This window comes from Molothrus aeneus, chromosome 17, assembly GCF_037042795.1.
Source record: "Molothrus aeneus isolate 106 chromosome 17, BPBGC_Maene_1.0, whole genome shotgun sequence".
Lineage (NCBI taxonomy): Eukaryota > Metazoa > Chordata > Aves > Passeriformes > Icteridae > Molothrus > Molothrus aeneus.
This window is the reverse complement of record NC_089662.1, coordinates 2,035,585-2,058,791: the sequence shown is the minus strand read 5'-3', so window position 1 is coordinate 2,058,791 and position 23,207 is coordinate 2,035,585. Positions and strand designations below refer to the sequence as shown.

The window sequence follows — 23,207 nt, the reverse complement described above, 5'->3', positions numbered from 1 at the left end:
CTCAAAGGCCACCTCTACTATACAGGAGGAGCTGGTAAGGCAGATTGTCCTTCTGCCTGAAGATATTTGATGTAATTTATCCCATCTGCAAGCACTTTGTGCAGTCATCCTGTGGGGGTACCAGTTATTGATTTCTCTAGGTCTGGATTGAAGGCACTTGAGACAGTAGTTCATGTTTGGACTCAAGTGTTTATTATTCCTTATCAGTAAAACAGTCTCACCACTGTGAGTTTGGCAGCTTTTCATTAGAAGGCACAAAATGGCCAACAATCTCTTGTTCCAAGGTCTTTTAAAGCTAAACTATCCAATTAAGAACTGACACCTGGATTATTTTCCCTTTTAACCCAATAACTGATCCCACAGAGCCCCCAATGCAGACTTTTCTGCCCAATTACAAAATGCCACCCAAACCCATGAAGAAGAAGCATGAAGAAGAAGCCCAGGATGACACCCTGTGCCCTCCATCTTGCTTCCATCCACAACACACTAAAAACCCCAAACCCTCAATTTCTCACCAAGTGACACACCTACACTGCTCTCTACAATCTATTTCACACTTTTGTGGATTCCAGTCTATCTTGAAGTCTAGGAAACTTTCTCCATGAATGAGGGTCAAAGTCAGGGCACCCCAGAGCAGACAGAGAAATATTCCCTGTGCCCTGGGTTTCCACATCATGCAAAACTCCATTCTGAGGATTATCACATTATTCCTCACAAAGTTCTGTCTCACTGATGACTTGGTGCTGTTGCTCAAATCCTTGCCAATGGCTCAGAGAAGCAAAGGACAAAGAAACCACTGACACTCCAGGCTGAAGACAAGCTCATAATCACATCTTGAGATGGTTGCACCCAGGAAAATCAAGATATTTCCAACTGTCTGTCAAGAAAGAAAGAAAGAAATGTGAAGCAACATATCGCCCCCCAATATTTAGGTCTGCAGATAGAATGGATAATTGATTATAAATAATCCAACAAAAAGCATCCACCCATCCCTCGGTCCCATATGCCATTAGGATCTATAAAGTTTGGGTCTCTCCTCTGTAAAAAAACACAGAAAATTATTGAGTTTCTGGAAATTATTGCATTATGATCAAAAGTAGGCTCAAATAATTCTTTTGTGTCTGAGAAAAGATTTAATGTCTTTGTAATTGAAAGATTGCAAAATTAAATGGTTCTCCAGGCAGGGACATCTCTTCTTCTACCAGAAAGACTTTAAGGGAATGAAATAGTCTCTGTAAGGTTTTTAGAACAGTTGCAAAATTCTGATTTGACAAAAAGGTCTCAAACATGAAACTTGATTTTCAAGTTGAGACAAAGCTAAATAGCTTCAATTTTCATTCTTCCTTTATTTGTATTCTCTTCTTTGAAATTCCAACCACATTGTTTACTTCAGTGCAATCCCAAACCAAGCTTTCTTTATTGAGATGAAAGAGCCATCTGCAAAACCAGTATTTCTGACTATGAAAAATGTTCCTTGTGTTAATGTTTAGACCAACAAATTATGGAAAAGATGAAAATAGCCAAGTTTCCAGTTCTTTGCACTGAAATATCTTCCACATGTTTGTTATATAAATTGCAAAGGTACAGCTATGCTAATTAGTTTCTTCATTCCAGTAAGAAATTAAAGAAAAGAACAGGTGGAAATAGACAGACTTACATAAGATTGTGCTTATTACAGAGAAAATCAAGTTCTCTGGAGCATGTCTGAAGGGAACAGAGCTGGGGAAGGGGCTGGAGCCCCAGGAGAGGCTGAGGGAGCTGGAAAAGGAGCTCAGCCTGGAGAAAAGGAGGCTCAGGGGGGCCCCTGTGGCTCTGCAGAGCTCCTGACAGGGGGGACAGCCAGGGTGGCGGGTGGCTCTGCCACCAGGGAACAGGGACAGCCTCAAGTTGTGCCAGGGAAGGTTTGAATTGGATATTGGGGGAAGTTTCATCATGGGTTTACTAGTTTGAAAACAAACCACCAGGAAATGCCAAGTCAGAACAATTTAATAGGAAAATTAGAAAAAGGCAGAAAACACTGGCTTAAACTGCCAGAGTCAGACCATGCCCTGTCCCCTGTGTGTCAGGGGGTGGCACAGCCCCATCCCATGGGGGCTCAGCCCTCCTGCAGTGCCAGCTGTGGTTCTGCTGGAGCAGGGATCCTGCACAAGGGGGGAGTTTTCCTCTGCAGCTCCAGGGCTGCTGGAGATGGGCCTGGGCTCCCTCTGGCCATGCAGGGCAGCAGAAGCTGCTCCTCTGGGAATGCACTGGGCAAAGGCTGCTGTGCTGTGCCAGGCTCACATTGGATCCAGGTAGGAATGCTTGGCTCCTGCCCTGGGCGCAGCATCTCCCCATGGGATGCTGGAATTGGATCAGCCCTGCAGGGACACTCAGTGGCCATGGACAGCAGAGATCTCCTGCAGGGAGTTATCGGGGATGAGTCACAGAGGAGATGAAGAACACTGCCCCAGCTGTTTTTAACAGCTTGTGAAGATGGTGACAGATTACATACTTTTGGGATCATCTTCCTTTGTAACCTAAGACAATGGGAAAGGTGGTAAGGTGTTGGAATAGCTGCCCAGGGAAACAGTGAAGGGTTTAAAAGACATGGATGTGGCACTGGGTGAACAGTGGTGCTGGCTTAACAGCTGGATTGATGATCTTGGATGTCTTTTTCAGCCCCAGTGGTTCAGGTTCTATTCCACTTAATGGAAGATCAAGGAAGCCACAACAAAGTGAAAGGCAGAAGGTTGCAAACAGATGTTTTCTTACCTCAGTCATATAGATTGAAAGTCATAGACATGAAATAAAACTAGTTAAGAACTGAAGAGCATTCAAAAAAGGGCTAGAGAGTCATAAGACTAACAGGAATATTTGTATTTACCAAGAGGACAGACATTGAGAAGCTGACCGAGAAGTTCTGGTCCCTGAGCTGAGCCCTCTCCAGGTGTCAGAGTGAAGCTCCTCAGAACTGGTGACAACACCTGGGCTGGCTCAGTCCCTGGCCTAGGGCACAGCAGCCCATTTTATGGGTTTACAAGTTATGTGCCAGCTGACCCTTGTGCTCTTTTGCATTTCTTCAGATAATGAAAAGGCATCCCCTCTCTATCTGTATCATCTCCTGGGTCACTGATTTTGCAGTAGCAGTAGTACTAAGGTATAGTCTGGATTTCTTTTTTAGAAGAAATCCTATAAATCAGCTGGGTTTTCAGTGCTCCATTAGATACATTCAGATCTGGTCAGATTATCCAGAGCAAAATGGGGGACATAAAAGAAACTCCTGTAATTTGTTCCATGTAATTCACATAAAAGAATTAATTTTCTGTTCCTAATGCAGAAGTCAGAGAATTGAGAACAGAAGTATGTAATAAAAATGGCATGCACAGGAATAAAAGAAGTTAAGACCTGTGCACCACCTGAGGCTACCCCAAACATAACATGGAAATGGTTTGCTCTTCATTGCCCAATCATTCTTAAAAGTACATGTTTGCCCACACCATGACCTTTCCATCTTATATTTCAAAAGAATAAAAAAGTGGTATTTATAGCTTAGTAAAGAACAAAATCAACATATTATATACATTAGATATTATCTACAACGGATGTATCAGCCTTACCTCTGTGTTTATTAGATATTTTATGATGTAATATCCCTCTGAGTTGAATTTTTGGTTTTAATGCAGTTGGCATGGCTTGAGTATGGCTGCAGCAAAACACATTTTAATTCTTGCAATGTGTGAAGAAAAAACACAAGAGGGGATCAAAACATCAATGTTAACTGAATAGATCTGCAGTAGAGTTCATCCCTATTCACTGGGATTTAGCACCTGGGAGCATGTGGAATGGTTTGGGTTGGAAGAGAGATTAAATATCATCTCATTCCACCCTTGCCATGGCAGGGACACCTCCCACTGTCCCAGGTGCTCCCAGCCCTGTCCAGCCTGGCCTTGGGCACTGCCAGGGATCCAGGGGCAGCCCCAGCTGCTCTGGGCACCTGTGCCAGGGCCTGCCCACCCTCACAGGGAAGAATTTCTTACACCTTTATATGTAGGACAGAATTGTCAACAGCAAAACCTTATGGAATCAGAATAATTGCAGATGAAAACTAATGAACCCTGGTTAATCATCCAGTGGAAATGTCCCCAGACATTAGGACCATTGTCTCCCTCATGAGAAAGCAAAGAGCCTAGAACTGGATGTACTGATATATTACCTCTGCACAGCTGTACTGCCACAGGTAAGTGCAGATTTTTGAAATCCAAGTCTCTACAGGAAAGAAAATGTAAAAAAAGAGAGCAAGAAATGGATGGTGTGTAAGGGAAAGAAAGAAGAAACAGAAAGAAGGAAAGACCAGACACATTTTTGGTTTTTTGGTTTTTTTTTTTTTTTGTAATGAATGTAAATCCCAGCAGATTAGAGAATCTATTGAATTAGAAGGAAGGAAAAGAAAGAAAATTTCTGGATCCTTAGAAAAAAAGATGGGAAAAAGAAACTCAGCTACAAAGGTTTGTCTTTCCCCCCTTTCAGAAACCCTGTTGCTCTCCACATCTCCACTCCTCATTTCCAAAACCTGGTACCTGCAGTGGCTCAGCCCCTTGGCAAGCAAGAGATATGAATGGAGGGGACATTTCTGTTCCCAATTTCTAGTGTTAGCAGCCTGTGGAGGAGTTCAAGCTGCCCCAGAGGTGACTGGCATAGAGGTACAACTTCTCCTGGCATCCTGACTGCCAGTGCTGGGGTGGATGTTTAAAGGAAAGGTTCTCTCATCCACCATGCCACTGATGCCACATGGAGCAAATGGATTGCCCTCAGCACATCTCAGGGTGTTCTGCAGGATATTCCAAAAAGTTTCCTCCCAGGAAGCTTTTCTCCTTCCCCCTTCACCTGTAAACACCAAGTACCAACCAGCAAGTGAAGAGATGCATTTTGGCTTTTCCTGATCAGTGGCTCAGCACTGGTAGAGGGTGAATGGCAGGATAGGGAACATGTAACAAGTGATTTAGAGTGGCTTAAGGAAGGTGATGAGAATGATCCAGACAGATCATGTTTTGAAGGTGCTCCTGAAAGAGACAGTTAACCAGAGGTGTCTTTGGAAGAAGCCACTCCTTGCTCAAGCACAGCAATGGGACTTTCCCACAAAACAGTCCAGGAGCAGGAATGTGGAGGAGTGAGTGCATGTCATGGACATATTTCATGAAAAATCCTTTTGCTAGGATTTTTTCTCCTGAGAAGCTGAGAAGCCTCAGGAATGAAATGTAAACAATAATTATCTGCTGCTGTGGGATGCAACAGGTGCATCTTTGATTAATCTCATGTAGTTATTTTCAATTAATAGCCAATCACAGTCCAGCTATCTCAAACTCTCTGGTCCGTCACAAGATTTTATTATCATTCCTTTCCTTTTTTTTGCTAGCTTTCTGATTAAATCCTTTCTTCTATTCTTTTGGTAGAGTTTAAATATATCATTTTCTTTTAATATATATCATAAAATAAAAAATCAGCCTTCTAAAACATAGAGTCAAGATTCTCATCTTTTCCCTTGTCCTAAGACCCCTGCAAACAGCACCACACAAGTGCAGCTTCTGAAAACAAACCCTGCGCTGCTTCTTCCCCCCTTGGCTCTCAGAACCAGAAAAGGTGCAAAACTGGGCTAAACAGATGAGTGGGGATTCGAGCATCACAAAGTCACCCCAGGACATGCTCCCTGCCTGATTTGTGGTCCTATTACAAGTCTGAAAAATCAACATCCAGAAGTGGACTAGGGAGCTCTTTGCTCCTCCACATTCCTTCTCCTGAGCTATGTGTTGTCTGCAGACAGACAGACAGCAGGACAGAGCTCTCCTTTGTTTTAGTTAGTTTAGCTAGCTGAGGCAAAGAAGCTCCCTGGACCGTGGGGTTTTTTTCCCTTTTCTTTCAGCCTGTTTAAACCTGCTCTGGACTGAACACCCAGGGGAGCACCAGCAGCTCCTCCTGTGGCCACCGGGCCGGGCCTGGGCTGCAGCATTTCCAGCACTGGAGGGACTGATCAGAGACTGAGTGAGCCAAGCTGCAACCTGGGGAGGGGACTTTTCTGAGTTTGTCATCTCTTTTGGAGCAGCAAGAGGTTTTATTGTTTAATATTGTTTAAGTTTCATTGTTTAACAAACAAGTTTTTTCCACTTTTCTCCAAAGAAGTATTTTTCTCTCCGACCAGTTAGAAAGAGGAGCCAATTAAATCTGCTTTCCTAGAGGAGCCCCTTTAGGAGTTCTCTCCAAAATTTGCCCTGAACCAAGACAAATAGTTAGGTTCAGTGGTTAAGGTTAAGATTCAGTGGTTGAGGTTAAGGTTCAGTGGTTGAGACTCAGCCAGAGTGTCCTGGCACTGTAGCTCTGCAGTTCTGGTCCTGCTTCCCACAGCCTCACCCAGGATGGAGCCAGGGCAGACTCCAATGCCTGTAGCAGAAATAATTCCCTTCCTCATGCCACTTGAGCATGGATCCAGGCTGTCCTAGGCAGTGTCAGGATGCCACTGGAGCACCACAGGCAGGACAGGAACCATGCATGGGCTCAAGGCTCAGCAGGGCTGGGGCTCTTTAGGCATTGAGGCTCTGCCCCATCTGGCTTCTGGGGCCTATCTTTAACAGTTCCATTTAGCTAAGAAACAAGATATGAGCTGGGTATATTTTTGCCAGCTTTTGTTGAGATTTTAGCTGAGAATTTCTTGCCTGAGGTGCAGGACAGAAACAACAAAAAAAAATTATTTCAGATCTAGCAAATTGAGCAAATGTGCCTTGAATTAGACATATTTGAAATTGAGAAGAAGGAGGAAACAAGAAAATTATGTATATAGCTTTCTAGTTTATACTGTGAGAATTCATCAAGGATAATTGAATTTAAGCCATTGAAGTTAAGATCCATACAGGCTCTAATAGTTTAGCCACCCTCTTTCAAACTATGACCTTTGTTTTTACTCTGGTGACTCCTGAGACTGACAGGATTATTTGCTCTTTTGGGGACCTTATTGTTCAGTTTGAAACTGAAATGCAATGCAAATTCTTTGAAATTGAAATGAAATGCAAATTATTCCATTTCATATTTCCAATTCCTGATTTTGCAGCCAGCTGAAAAAAACCCAAGGATCAGTTACCCAAGGGGGGAATTGTGAAACAGGGACAATGACAATGACTTGGACTGTGCCCAGAAACAGATAGGACATCACTATTTGCCAGGATGGGACTTCTGCTCTGTTTGTGCTTGAAGTTTTTTTCTTTTTTTCGGGAAAAACAAAGGAGGAGAAACAAATATCAAAACCTAAGGTATGCCACAACCTACAAGTAGATACTCCCCATCATTTTTATTTGGGCTGCATGGGTCAGGACAATAGTCTTGAATGTCGTTCTTCTCTGAGGGCATTGGGTTATCTGAGAATGCAAAGCACATCCAAATGAATTTATCTCTACTGCAGCTCTTGCCCATGGGTGTGGCTGCAGAGCTGCTAACAGCCCCCCAAACCCTGCCCTCCTTCACAGCCTCCTTGCTGGCACAAGGCCCTTACAGCCACACTTGCCAGGCTGCACAATTCTCTGCAGACAGTTCCAGTCTGGGGTTCAGAGCTTTGTTCAGGTCTCACCAACCTGGCTCACACACCTTGGCTGGTCTGAAATGAGTGTGTTTCCAGAAGAGCTCCTTCAAAGTCAGCCTTTTCACCCAAATCTACTTCCAGGCATTTCAATTTGTTCTGTACCAGGCAGGTCTCTTCCCAATTTATTTTGAATCCTGTTTCCATAACTATAATTAATGCTTGGGTAATTCATTTTTTATCTTGTATTTGAGTGACCATGGAACACCACAGCCACATACACAACACAGGCTTTCCAGGAAAACTCTGGATAACTTTTCCTGCATCCAGATGATGCAAGGATAACAGAGCTGGGCACTGTGAAACCCTTGCTGAACCCAAGCCCTGCTGCTGTCCTTTGCCAAGACAAGCTTGTAGCAACATCCTTAGTAGCAGGGTGAGTAAAGCACCTGCTAAGTTTGCTACACTTTGTCCAGCCCCTCACATCAGGGCTGCCAGCACAGGTGTGAGCTGCAACAGGAGTTTGGTACATAACAGCACTGAATCCTAAAAGTCAGTAATAAAAATCTTCCTGATACAAATTCCCACATGAAAAATTAAACTGGAATTGTTTATAAAAAGAAAGAGGTTTGCTGAGGAGTCCTGGCAGCTGCTTTCAGGCTCTGCTAAACAGGATCCCTAGAGGGATGTGGCACTGTACCACCAGCCCTTGCTCTACCAAGCCTCTCTGGGTTGGCTCCCTGCTTTCCACTGTGGCCAAGGGTATTTCAGCTTTCTCTGTGACAGAAGATACTGCATTGTTAAATGCAGTAATAATTCAGTTTACCACAGAAAGGCTGGAGGCAGAAGGTCTTGCTCCTACTCTTCTGGCAGTAGCATTAGGCTGTGCACAAGATGCTCTAAATCCTCTTCTGAAGCCAGTGTGTAGTTCAGTAGGTCAAATTCCTTTGGATTTTGCTGTGCATCCCATAGCAGATTCATGGCTGTTGTGGTGGCCCCAGGTGCTGGAGGTGTGGACACCCCAGTTCCCAGCAGCATCCCTTTACTGCCCTGACACCTCGGGAAGCCCCTGCACCTGCAGGATCCAGTCCCTCACCTGCTTTTCCTGTGTCATCCACACCTGATGAGATGGAGGCCCTGGGCTCACCTTCCCTTTTTCCATCCTGATCTCTGCCTGGGGATTAAGGGCACATCCTGAAGCCTTGTCTTATATCCTCCCCCATCCCTCAGGGCCATTTCTGTACTGAGCTGATGTTTTTCCTGTTGCAGATCAATTCCTGCATTATTTATCTAAAGCTCCCCAAAGTCTTCCATTTTTCTTTTTTACCCAGTCACTCTCCTGTCCTTCCCCAAGGGAACATTCCAGGGAGTTACAGCTGCAAAGGCTATTCCTTTTCCTCACTTTTTTTTTTTTTTTAAACTATATTAATTATTTCAATCTATTCCTGCCTGCCCAGACTTTCTAATACATCCCATGCTGTTCCCACATCTACATACCCTAAGGGTAGACATGTGGACACATTTCTGGGGTCAGGCTATCTACTAAAATTGTTTTAGATCCCACCTGGTTATAATTTGGAGCCTTGTCCAGCTCTTATTTAAAAGACCACAAACAGCAGCCTTCAATCACAAATATATTTCTCTGCTTTCATTAGAATTGTGCTCCTTTAGATAATTTTTTTTCCTCTTTCTTTTCTACTTCTGCTCTTGGTTTTGAAGCTCACATGGCACTGTGATCATCTGCTACTGCAGGAACTGCATTTAATTGAGTTTTTACAACTGCTGGGTCAGAAGCATTAGCACTTCCTTGGCAGGGCTGGCTGGGTCATGCCTTGAGCTCCCTCCTCACTCAACAGCACACAACACATCTGGTTCTACCTCAAGGGCTTAACTGCTGGGCTGGAGCTTTTAATTGTTTTAGGATTAGATCAGCAGGGAATTGTCTCTTCCCTGAAAGTCTGAAGAGCTGACATTTTTATAGATTCAGAAATACCTTAAAAGTGTTGAAAATAATGTGGTATTTTCACATTTTTGCCTGTTGCTCAATCCTTTCTACTTTTACAGCAGCCAAATAGTAACCAGGAATCCAGGGTTCATTCACTGGAATACTGCCAGCTGCCCTAAACAAGGAGTGCAGTTCTTTATGGCCCAGTCTCTTTATGGAAAGATCCCTTACTAATCTCTCCTGCACCCTTTCACAGCCCCCCATTTTCTTCTTCCAGTGTCCAGCACTGGCTCTCTCCCTGCACCAAGGCCTGAGCACTGTGTGGAGGGGCAGGTCTATTCCACATTTGTTTTACACCTTCCAGCTGCTCCCTCTTCCCAGTGCAATTCCTGCCTTCCCACTGTGCTGTGATGCTGTGGGCACAGGGGCTGGGATGGCTCACGAGCCACTGGTCCCCCTGATGCCTTTTCCTGGTCTTAAAAAATTGAGAGCCAGACACGGTTAAGGGGATTTTACCTCCGTGTTTAATGAGGATCCTCTTGGTGCACCTTGGCCAAGGTGGGATGTGCTGCTGCCTTGGGTTGGAAATGCAAAATGTGGCTAAGGTGTGTGTTCTGTCCCCATGTGTCAGAGCTGGGGCAGTTCTCTGCTGTTCTTGGGGCAGTTTTTTCTTGATCTCTCCCCCAGCCAATCCTCCCTGCAGGAGATCTCTGCTGTCCATGGCCACCGAGTGTCCCTGCAGGGCTGATCCAATTCCAGCATCCCATGGGGAGATGCTGCGCCCAGGGCAGGAGCCAAGCATTCCTCCCTGGATCCAATGTGAGCCTGGCACAGCACAGCAGCCTTTGCCCAGTGCATTGCCAGAGGAGCAGCTTCTGCTGCCCTGCATGGCCAGAGGGAGCCCAGGCCCATCTCCAGCAGCCCTGGAGCTGCAGAGGAAAACTCCCCCCTTGTGCAGGATCCTTGCTCCAGCAGAGCCACAGCTGGCACTGCAGGAGGGCTGAGCCCCCATGGGATGGGGCTGTGCCACCCCCTGACACACAGGGGACAGGGCATGGGCTGACTCTGGCAGGGTTTGTTTTGTACTATTTCATTTGTATTTTTAATTTCTCTTATAAAGAACTGTTATTCCTATTCCCATATCTTTGCCTGAGAGCTCCTTAATTTCAAAACTATAATAATTCAGAGGGAGGGGGTTTATATTTTCCATTTCAAGAGAAGCTCCTGCCTTCCTTAGCAGACACCTGTCTGTTGTCTTATATATCAAGAGTTCTCTTATCATTATAGTGCAAGGATTTCATACTGCCACGGTTTTGTACCTCCTTGCTGTTTCTCACAGGCAGCTCCTCTAAGCACTGACTCTTCCTGCTCCTTGCAGTAAGCATCTGACTCCTGATCCCACCAATCCACTCTTTTATAATACTGTCCTTACTGGCTACAGGTGTGGCCTGTTAAGATCAGGCCTGCTCCTAATCTTTAGTAATTGGCTCAGCTGCAACTCTTTGGGGGATAAGATTACATTCTACACCACCTTCATTTACCCATACTGTGTCCCCCTACACCTGTCTGTTCAAACTAAGACTGCAATGCACACACACAATAGATGGTGTGTACAATTTATAGACCTTACAACTTAGCATATCTAACAAGGATTCGCAATGGGAAGCCTGGATGGATGGCATGATATTGCCCTATCTGTGGAATTCCCCCCTGGATGGGCCAGATCTCCAGTTCACAGGATATATTCTAGAGGGGACCTTGATTTCCCAAGACTGTGCAGGGTTTTATGGTCTCCTACCACGAGACCTTTAGGATTTTGGTCTCCTGGCATAACAGGATACCAGGACTGTGCTAAGTTATCAGACTAGAGGAATTACAAGTATGCATGCTAAGAATACTGAGGATACATAAAAGGTATAGAAAAGGCATCTAAAGAAAGGGCAAAAAACTCATCTTGGCATCACCCTGGTCCACGTGTAAGGAACTGATTATCCCTGCTGCACATCAAACACCCTCCATGCCTCCTTGCTTTTGACAGGGAGCCCTTGACAGAAGTTGCACACAATTAGGAGCTTCTTCAGTTAAAATCTGGGTGCTGCACAGAGGCCTGGTTTGAACACAACTGCTCTTACATCCTATTTCTCTGGTTCTCTGTGATATAAAAAAAATATCATCAGTCTTGTTTATGCAGGAATATTTCCCAAGGCAGTACACCCTGCATCCCAGAAAGAATATGGACACAAGAACCTAAACAGGGGGAAATTCTCCTAAACAGGGGGAAACCCCTGGGCTAAACCCCAAGGATTTGGTGTTTTCCTCTGTCAGGACTGCAGTCAGTCCACTTGAGGCAGGAGGTGGGAACACAGCCGCACTCTGGATATCAGGAGTGAAGCTGGTGGGAGGTTACACCCCCTGAGGCCTCCAGGCTCCAGGTGTCTTTATGTAGGACTGATCAACAGCTTGGATAACATATTGCAAACCTTTACTGCAGGATTAGGGTTTATCATCACCTCCTCTGAAAGGGTAAAACCTGATTCCCATCAGGTCTATAGACTGTTCTTACAATTTTTGCTATTAGCAATTTAGTGCTATTAACAATTCAATAAAATCCCTTAGGAGTGCTTTTCCCTCCATCAATACTCTGATTTACAAAAACAAATCAGCAGGAACAGACACTAAAAAGGAACCAAAAGAAAACTTTCTTTTATTAAATGCTTTTATACTTTTTGAACTATTCTTCCTCAGTGCTAAGATGTTTAGCTCATCCTACAAAGTCAAAGTATCTCTTTTTCAGTACTCATGATCTCTTTTTTTAATTAATAATTTTAGAATGGGATTTGGTTATGTAACCTTGAAAAATCTGGATTTTCCTAAAGTTACCTTAACCCTTGTATTGTGGACAGAGTTACATTTCTGTGCTAACAGATTCATCTGCTGCAGCTTGCCCAGGTGTCTCTCAAGTCCTCACTCCTGCATCAGGTACAAGCATCCAAAGGCACCTGCAGGTCCTGCAAGTCTTTTGCTTAACTGAATTTCTAAATTCTTCTCGTGCACCCCATGATAGAAGCAAAATAAAATAGCCCCAGATGAACTGGGTATGGCCAAAGCAGCTTTAAAAGTTAGTTTTGACATGTTCACAAATCTCCAAAATGCAAAAAAAAAAGAAAATCAAAATAACATACTGGAAGAGTCTCTTGCTTTCATAGAACTTTCTTCCTATAAAGGAGACTTAGAGTCTTTCATTCCTCTAAAGTTGCTGCTTCTTTTTGACTGCACCAATGAGAGGCCAAAGTTGAGAACCCACAATTTTGGGATTTGCATTGCACAAAAGGGAATTGTTTGTGTTCAGTGAAGCCATTTAAAATAACATTTGTATTGAGTTAAATGGAGACAGATTCCCATTGGCTTTCTCACAGAAAACCTCTATGGCCTTTAAAATGTGCCCAAAATGGTGGAAATAAGAAGCCTACCAAAGAAACTTGGTATTTTCCTCCCTTGCACTGCTGTAGGAACCCAAGATTTCATGAGGACAGCAGCCCTGACCTGGTTTTGAGCTCCTGGCATGTGGGGCAGAGGAGCTCAGTGGTTTCCAAGGCTGTGTGAGGGGCACAGCAGCAGGGCTGAGCTCCAGGGAGCTCAGAGCCAGGCTCAGAGCATCAGGATCAATGACTGCTGAAAGCAGAGACATTGGGCTATAAACATATCAACTTTTAAAAGCTGAGCAGAACAATGTGTATGTTCCTAATTACATGGCAAATCCAAAATACCACAGTAAAAAATCACCTTGGAACTATAAATGTCACTGGGCAGAGCTGAGCTTAATCAATCATTGTACTGTTATGAGCCACTTTATGAAAACACATTATTTTTCTAAGATTTAAACCGTTCTTTATCCTACTGAACTTTATTTTGGCAGTTGTTTTCACTTATGATTTCTAAGTCAGACTGTCTCTGTATTTTGGGTGCTTTCTGTCTGGACTGCAATTGCTCTTTCTGGTCTAGGGCTGAGAATTCTTCTTGTGGCAGTCAGCTTTGTTTTCATCTTGTTTGGTTTTTGTTGGGTTTGGATTTTTTTTTCCATACTTTAAACCCTTTATCATAAATGCCTTTAATAACACTGAAAATTCAAAGCTTTTCTTTTCCCTTCCCTTCCCTTCCCTTCCCTTCCCTTCCCTTCCCTTCCCTTCCCTTCCCTTCCCTTCCCTTCCCTTCCCTTCCCTTCCCTTCCCTTCCCTTCCCTTCCCTTCCCTTCCCCCTTCTCCCTTCTTTTCCTTCTTTCCCTTTTTCCCTTTTTTCTCTTTTCCCTTTTCCCTTCTCTTTTCATCACATAATCAAGTAATCTTTCACCAACTTACAAAGAAAAATATTCTTTGTAAGTTTTACTTCATCAGACTCAGAAAAATTGTTTCATCTACACTCAGTGCAGACATGCAGAGCTTGAGGTCTGTTCATCCCAGGCCTCCTCCTCTTCCTCCCTACGCATGCAGGGGTTCTGTGGCTCTCCCAGCACCCTGCATCAGGCAGGCAATGCTGGGAGCTGCTGTGGGGCTGCTCTGGGCTAACCCAGCATCTCCTCAGGGGCTGAGTGCCACTTGTGCAAGCTCAGCTCTGGGAGCACTCCTCAGCCAGCCCAGGCTCAGTGCCAGGGGCCTCAGAGCCCTTTTCAGTGACAGTGTGAGCAGGTGGCCACCACCCCCAGGGGATGCTCCCTTTGAATCCTTGCTCCCCTTGCAGCAGCAGCATGGCCCAAAGGTGACCCAAGCAGGCTTGAGAGAAAATGAGCTCAGAGCAGCTGAACCATGGAACAGCTGCCACCAAGGCCAGAGGGAGGGACTGCTCACAAAACACCTGCCTTGCCCTTGTCCTTGCCCTTCTGGTTGCCATCCCAAAGCAGCTGCTGTGGGCTCATGCTCCATGCTAGCACAAGCCAGAAGGCAGCTTGTTACACCACAGGAAGGCAGCAATAATTGACTGGAACTCCAAAATGAGGATTTTGCAACAAGATGCATCAGAAAGCAGCAAGAAGGGGGCTCCCCCAGGAGGGGGACAAGCCAGAAGCCAAGGGTGGCCCCAGTGCAACCATGCTCTCACTAGCAAGCTACAGTCCCTCAGGGTGCAGAGAGGAGCCATCAGTAGGTCCTGGACAAGGAACCAGCCCCAGGATCCATCCAGGGTGCCCCAGAGCTGGGAAAATAGTGGTGAGACATCATGGTCAAATTTCCATCATTGGGGATCTGCAGATGCCCTGTGTTCATTTGTCCATCCCAGGGGAGCTGCTGGGACAGGACAGCCCAGGGTTCCCCATCTGCAGCTGGGGGACCAGGGATGAGCCTGGCTGCATCCCAGACCCCAGGCAGACTCTGCAAGCTTAACCAGGACTGCAGTTTGGGGAGGGTTGGTAATGTCTTGGGGAGGCATGGAAGAAGAGAGCATGGGTTTGTCCACAGAAAAAAATATTTTAAAAGAAAATGAGCAGAGAGGGAAAGAAGTGCAAAAAAAGTCCTGACAATGGCACTGCAGGAGGAAATGCTGAAACCCAGTGACACACACAGTGAGGAAAGAATGGAGGCACAATAACAAGGATTTAAATGCTCTTTAGGGTGAAAATCAAAGCTTGGGCATGACCTTGAGGAGCACAATCCTTGCTTTGCTTCTGAGTGTTCCAGGGTGCATCAGGCTGGCTGGGGGAGAGGTGACTGTCCCACTCTGCTCTGCACTGGGGTGGCCCCACCTCGAGTCCTGGGGGCAGGTTTGAGCAGCACAATATAAACAAGATCTAAAGCTGCTAGAGAGTGTCCAAAGGAGGGACAGGACGAGGCTGAAGGGCCTTGAGAAGAAGCCCATGAGGAGCAGCTGAGGGCACTTGATCTGTTCAGCTGGAGGAGCCTGAGGTCAGATCCCACCAGGGCTGCAGCTCCTCCCGAGGGCAGCTCTGATCTCTGCTCTGGGACAGGCACAGGGCATGGCTGGAGCTGTGCCAGGCAGGCTCAGGCTGATACCAGGGAAAGGCTCTTCCCCAGAGGGTGCTGGCACTGCCCAGGCTGCCCAGGGAATGGGCACGGCCCCGAGGCTGCCAGAGCTCCAGGAGCTGCCAGGGATGCCCAGGCTGGGGCTGTTGGGGTGTCTGGGCAGGGCTGGGGCTGCCCTGGGTGATCCTGGGGGTCCCTCCCAGCCCAGGATATTCTGTCATTCCATAATTCTAAGTGCTCTGCTTAGCTTATGCTCAGCACTCTTTAACATTCAAAGCTAATATTTATGTTCTTTTCTTTTTTTTGAACTGCCTGTGATTTCTGAGTGAGGGTGCTGGGGATGGTACCAGAATAACCCACAGCTCCTCCTCTCACAGCCTTCCCATCAAAGCTCTTATCCTGAGCTCTCCATCATTCACAACAAAGACTGGAACAACTCTACTTCTTGCTGTTGACATCCATGGAAGAAATTGTTTCTTTTGAGACAAAATTAATTCCTTGCAAATGGTCAAACTATCTGGGAATATGCATTGCATTAACTGTCATTGTGCATCACCATAGCAAAAAGGTTCCATGGATAAAGGGAAATCCACAGTGTCCTTTACAAACCTGGAGGAAGCAGTGATGAAGGAAGAGGAAAAACGTTGATAACTGCATCCTTATGGGTTCAAGCAAGTAATTCTTCTTTTTCTGTATGCCAGTTAATAAAGCAGCTATTTCCACTGATCCTAGCATACCTCCCAAGATGACATTTAACAATTCCATTTCCACAGGCCTTGTCCATGGTGTGCTTCGCCCATTATTGTTGTGTTTAAGCTGAATTGTGTTTCCCAGCACTGCTGGAATCATAAAAAATAGAGAAAATAGAGATTCCTTTGTAAAACAGTCTGAATTAGCAGATTGAGTGAGCTGGTTAATGAAAAAATTGTAGATTACATTTATATGTGGCCTATGCTCAAAAGGTGAATTATTTTTTAAAATAAAATTAGCCTATAGTTGCTCTGACATTATTTACCTGTATCCCTCCCCTTAGATTATACCTGTCCAGTATCAGGTAAATTAGAATTTGCAGAGTGTTCCCTAAGATAAGGTGGGGCAGAAGACACTAGAAATTTCCAGGGTGCCTGAAATCACACAACCTCATCCAGGAAAAAAATCCTGATATGCCAAAGAAATCAAGTTAATATTTAAGATTTTAATCAAGAGCTGTGTGATCCAAGCCAAGGAGGAGAAAACTGAGCACATCCAGTTGCTGGGAGATTTTTCATCCATCAGTGAGAAATATTTGCTGAAGGGTTGGTTTTCTTCTTGCTTGAAATCGAGATAGTATTTTGTAAATGGAAAGAAAGAGCCTGAAACCATAACATTTCTCTTTGTTCAAGCATTAGGGCCAGCTTGAATTTAGGCCAAGCTCTAAGTGGCACCGGCTGGGCACAGTCTGGGTGTGCAGGGGTGACAAATGGCTGGGAAATGGCAAAGCCACCCTGGCCATGAGCTGGGGGGAAGAGCTGCAGGGATTGGTGACCCCCTGTGACACCGGCTCCAGGCTTCCCTTGGCAATTTGGCAAAATCAACATAAACTGTTTTACTTAGTGAGAGTGGAGTGTTTCCAACATTGCAACACCTATGGATCATCCATTCCATTCATTTCATGTTGATGCCTTAGGATTTTATCTTGTTTATTTTCCATCTCTTTGTAACCCTGCAGTTCTGTAGTGTACAACTCTAAACCCCACACTCAGTAGGAGCTGCTGCTCTCCCAGTTTGGGCAGACACAACAATTCCTCTCCAGGCCTGGCAATCAAGGACACCTCACTGCCTCAGGGCCCAGAGAGGGAAACAAAAGTGAATTGGGGGAGCAAACTTGGGGTAAATGACTTCATTACCTGGAGCTGTAATTGCAAGATTAACCCCCAATATGCAAATGGACCAAACCTATTTGTCATAAAGTCAAGTCCTAATGCAAACCAACAATCCATACTCAATGTGTCAAAGCAAACATGAAACACAAAAAGCACCTTTCTAAAGCTCTAATAAAAACAATGTATCTCCAGGTTTTGTTTCAGGTTTCTTTTTTCCCTTTGTTTTCTCACTTAGAATTAATTTAGAATGTGACAAAATATGAGATAATACAGCTCAGTTTTAGAAGTGACCATGTTTTACCTGCTGAACTTCCTTCAAATTCCCTGCTAATAAAAGCTGTGCTTTTCCTGAGAATTGCAGGAATGATGTTCTGTGCACTTGTGAAGCTCTTCAGAAATTTCTCTTAGGTGTGGCTTGGTGACTTTGCTTGTTTGGAGTATTACAGGTGTCTCTAGGAAGATAAAATCATCCCCATAATCACAGGTGACTTTAATACTTAAGGGAAAATCCACTGAGTGAATTTAGGGGTGTTTCCCTGTAACTGTCAAAAATATCTGTTGCCAAATCTGACGATGCAAATGGAATAATTTTTTTTTATTTCAATAGAAGCTGTGCCTCCACTGCTGGTTAAAAGGAACTGTTCTGTGAGTGACATGTGGAGTTTCAGTCAGTGGCTGCTGCTAAGTACACCTCTGTGATGCTGCTTGGGTTTTGCCTTTATTTCTTTGATATGTTCTCTGTATTCTTCACACATGTACTTGTAGCTCTGTCACCTATTGTATTAGTGACTCTTTTTTCCCAATAATTTTCCATGGCCTTTCCCCAGGCAGAAAAACAAAACAATTCCAGAGCTCCAAGCCCTGAGGGGTTCAGGACCCCAGTGGTGCCTTGGTTCTTCCTGGGAACCAAGGCCATGAACAACTCTTGGAGATCCATTCCATGGACAGAGCACAACCAGTGCCAAGGGGGACTCCAGAGAAGGGGCTTGACCTGGGGGGGGGAGGGAATTGCCTCACCACTTGTGCTGCTAATTGGTGCTTTTTATCAATTATGCTAATTTCCTAAAACCTATAAAAATGTACTCACCCCTGTGAGGGTGGCCTTTTATGGACATCTTTCCATAACTGCCCCTGAAATCCTTCAAATAAAAATCCTCCTTACTAAAATGATCTCGAGTTTCATTTCCAGGTTGGGCAAAAGGCAATTGTAAGTTAATTAATTGTGTTTTTCCCATGGTATTTCTGACTGCTGGCCCTGGAGGCACTGGAGAGATCAGAGGGAGGCATTGACATTCACTGTATTTATCTGTATTTCTTCTTGCCTGAGGGAAAGAGATAAAGAAATGAGACTATTTTTCCTGATTAAAAAAAAAAAACAAATAACCAAAAAACAACAAAAACAAAACACAAAAAAAAAAAAAAAAAAAAAACAACCAAAAAAACCAAACCATCGCAAACCAAACCAAAACAAAGAGGGGAAAAAGCCCCTAAGTGGTTGAAATAAGAACAAATATCTAAAATTATAGCAATGTTCCACATTTCCATCCATATTCCAGATGATTTCTTTGATCCTGTTTGCTCTCAGCCAAAGCCCAGCAATTGGTGCATCCCCTGCTCCCTCTGGATTCTGAGTGTTGGAGCTGAAGATCTCCCAGGAGCAGAAGAATTCACTCAGTTTTGAACCTGCATGGAAGGGACTGTGCCATACAGAGATTTCATTTCTTTGAAGTCTAAACTGGCCAGCAGAAGGGGCTGCACAGCAGCCCATTGTAGCCCCTCTGCAGATCCATTAATGGAATTTTATTCCTGTGTTCAGACTGTGGCATTGTTACTCTGTCATCCTCCACAGCAACCAGGCCACTTGAAAACAAAAACTCCTAATCCCACTGGATCCCAAGATTAAATGAGTAAGAAATAATTGTTTTCTATCATTGCCCTTAGCCTCTTCTATCAGATGTAACCAGCTTGAAGCCAGCCCTTGCATCAAAGAACTCAAGAGGGGACTGAATTAACCACCTTTAAACATTCAAACTGCTTTGTTTTCTAAAGGAAAACCAGAACATACAGGCAACTCTGAGTTTCATAATAATTAGTTACATTTGCTTTCACTCAGTTCCTGTTCATGAGAGTTCCAACCTGTAACTGGGAAGTGGCTGGGAACCAGCAGATCCTGCCTGCAGCCACCACTGCATTTCCACATCAAGGTCACTGCACTCCCTGTTTGTGCTGAAGCTGATTCCTCTGTGCAAAGCCTTTGGCAGTCCAAGGGCAGATGAAATATGTGCAGAGTATTCTTAGAGCATTAGTGCCAAGTGTCACACGTTCAGAGAGGGATGCAGTGTGGTGCAAAACAGGCATCGAGAAACTGCAACCATACAAACCCACAGTGGCACAATAAATAGCTTTAAAATGAGCAGTCATGAAATTAGAATCAAGAACAGCTGGAAATGGAGAGTTGTAAGTCTGGCCATATGTTTATTTTCTTTTAAGTGTGTAAACTGGGAAAGTATAAATGGGGATGAAGAGAGAGGGACAGATGAGAAATAATTGGTGCAAGACAAGATGGAGCTGAGAAAGATCCATCCAAGGGGGTTTTAGAGAGCTGAGCACAAATCACCAGCATGATCAGCAGGTCCTGTCTGTGCAGGACACAGAAAAGCCTCTCAGAAAACCTCAGCACTTGCCAGACACAAAGATGTGGCACTGAGGGACATTATTCAGGGGTGGCCTTGGCAGTGTCAGGTTTATGTTTGGATTCAATCTTAAAGGTCTTTTCCAACCTCAATAGTTCCATGATTCTAAACCAAATAAAAATAACATGGGAAGAGTCACATAAATTAAAAACAACTCAGAAATAGGCAGAAGAACACACAGGGCCTTTATGAGAGCTTGGGGACAGATTGAAGCAGTTAGCAGAGCTTGTAAAAAAGTTTTAACAGAAATAAGGGCAATTTTTCTAAGGGGCTTTCAGATTTAATTACAATTGTTTCCAGGAAACAAGTGACAACAAAACTGCCTTGGACCTAAGAAATGAAACATTCAGATGCACAACAGTCAGAGATGGGGCTCTGCCCAAAGCCTGCCCAGGCTCCCAGGGATGATCATTTATAACCCTGGGCATTGCTGGAACAGAGCAAGGGCAGCTGATAGAGCATTGACAGGAGCTGCAAGAGCTGTGGATTGGATTGCTTCTGCACAGAGGTAAGGATGGATCCTAGAAAAAAAGATATTTTCCCTAAAAGCTTCTTTATGAAAAGGGAAGAAAAAAACCCCCAAAAGCAGCACCACCAAACAAGAGTCAAGCATTTGAGATCACTATTCTAAAAAAAGCACAAAGCCAAGGCAAGAAGGCATCAGAAAAAGCAGGAAAGAGTTCATCAAAACCTGGAAGGGCTTTGGAGAAAGTTCATTGAAATTCCTATATTTCTGTAAAACTTTTTGATTTTATGAAGATGCATTTTCTGATTTACGCTTAACTGACACAATATTTCCTTGCCCTTGCATTCAGTGCATCCAAAAAGTGAAATTCTTGAAACCTCTCTGCTTCAAAGTTCTTCATTGCAAAAAGCATAAAATAAATCTCTTGAAGTGATTACTGCTTGATTCAATAATTCCACCCATGCTGATTTTAAAACAGAACTTAGAAAAGAATAGCAGTGCATAAAATTACATCAGAAGACAAAGAGATGGGATAGCAAACATGAAAAGTGTCTTAAAATTGGGAGTGGAAAGTAATAACAATTCCATATTATTTTTGCAAGTCCAGAGAGTCATAAACACCAGAACTGGTGGCAGAAGAAGTAGCAGAAGATTTACAAAAAACCAAAGACATTTTAATTTGGGGGACATAGAAATAATGGTCCTCTAGGAGTATTGGTAAGGGAGTAGCCAAAAAGTGCTTTTGAAGTGCCTGCAACAATGTGTAAAAGGGATTTTTTTGGCAAGGTAACAACATGCACAGGAACAGCCTCAGTGTTGGCTTTCTTACAGGTTCTCTTTTCAGAAGAGATTCCAAATCCTTGCATGAAATGTGCTTTAAACAGAATACCTATTTCTCTTTAAATCTGGCTAACAAGTGCTTCTGAGGTGACCTGACCTGGACAGCAGTTTTTAAAAAATTTGCCTTGCAGTGACAAAATTCCACGCAGGCTGCCTGTTTGGATGAGGGTGGGTACAATCACCATCCCTCCCTTCTTCTATTCCTGCCTCACAAAGCCAATGAAGAAGTTTTATTTTCCTTCCTTTGCTTTTCCCACAGTACTTGAAATAAAACATCATTAACATGAATTCAATGATACCTATTCCACATTTTCTATATTCACAAGGAAGAGCTAAACTTAGTGTATTTCTTCTCCCAAGACCCATTTTTCAGTAAATAAATAAAAATAATATAAACTATTGAAAAAATTAAAATAATCTACCTTCCTAGCCAGGAGGAAAGTAAAAGAAAAATAAGAGCTATGTCATAGTCACAGACTCTAATTTCCCAAATCCAATGAATATCACCATATGAACTAACTTTACATCCCCAAATCTGCTTGCTGTGAGCATCACAAGCTTGGGGGGTGAGGGGTGGGATCTGGGATTTGCACAGCAGTGTCACTCTGCCTCTGGGGCATTTAAAAGCGTCATTAACCTCATTAAAGGTTGATACCAACGTCTTCCAGCATCACATCCCATAATTACATCCCACAGGGCTCCAGATCCTGTCTGTCCCTGTCACAAAATCCTCTGCAGAGCCCAAAGCTTCACCCCTGCCCTGCCCCGTCTGCCCTTACACTCCTGGCAATCAGGACAGAGGCTTTGCATCAACGACAAGAGCTTTTACCTCAAGACAGAGGTTTTACATAAATGACAAGAGCTTTTACCTCAAGACAGAGGTTTTACCTGTTAGTGATTGTTGTTAAAGATGCTCCTTTTCTTTCCCATTGATGCAACAATGGCAGAGCCTTCAGGAAGCTGTTTCAAAGGCATCTCCTTGCTGCTGAAATGCTGTTCAAACAACCTATGGTTTCACTGTGAATTTTGAGCTGTTTTTCCCTTGAATCAGCAGCTATTGCAGATGGATAATTGCAGTAAGACTAGCACTGCAGATGTCTGGTTTTATTCCCATTACCCTGTCTCTCCATAGCACTAACTGCAGCTTTTACCTCTCCCTCACCCCGAGTTGTCTGACTTTGATCTTGAAACTGGAGTTGTTTCAATGCCCACAGTCAGGTATGTGGAAAGATTTTCTTGTCTCTTTGTATTAGCCCAGCTCAGACAAAGAGGAGACAGAAGAGAAACGATCAGGTCAGAAATACAGCTGAACCACAGCAGTCAGGGCCTGATTTCTGTACAGCTGGATGCCAGCTCTGCTCCTGCCAGAACCCCTGCTGAATGATGAAGCCAAAATCCAGCTTCCTCCTCCCTGCATCCATGAGATTGGGTTTTTGGAAAAGGGTTCACTGGGAGGTAAATAAACCACATCCACAGCTCCCATCTCACTTTACAGTGAGAGGCACACAAAATATTTCTAACCTGTTCTGTTTTCAGACCTGAAGTTTTCTCTGTAATTTTTAACTGTCTGATCTGATTCTTTCCACAGATTTCCTTTTTCCCTAATTATGTGTTCAAACAATGTAAAAAGATGTTTCTTTGAGGTTATTTAAGATAAGCCACCATGGACCCAGCATTCCTAACTGCATCCCCCACAGATGCAGAGGAGCCTCACCCTGCTCACCAACGTGTGCAGTTATGAGCCAGCCCTCAGTAACATCCCTCCAGTCATAAACTGGGCTGCAAAAAACAAGACACAACTTTCCCAGTGTCAACAGGAACAATTTAAGGAACACATGTTTACAGTAAAGAACAGCTATATTTCCACAGAAGGAGGATGGTATTTGATTACAAGC

The 23,207-nt window shown here is 44.1% G+C and overlaps 1 long non-coding RNA gene across 1 annotated transcript; it reads right to left on the bottom strand.

Annotated features, from left to right (window-relative positions):
- Nucleotides 1–169: 169 nt before the first annotated feature.
- On the bottom strand, nucleotides 170–22,441 carry LOC136564049 (uncharacterized). The gene is made up of 4 exons (XR_010784675.1): nucleotides 22,201–22,441; nucleotides 17,615–17,765; nucleotides 16,061–16,287; nucleotides 170–877 (listed from the first exon to the last, which is right to left on the bottom strand). It is a non-coding gene; the product is annotated as an uncharacterized lncRNA (long non-coding RNA).
- Between the last annotated feature and the right edge of the window lie 766 nt (nucleotides 22,442–23,207).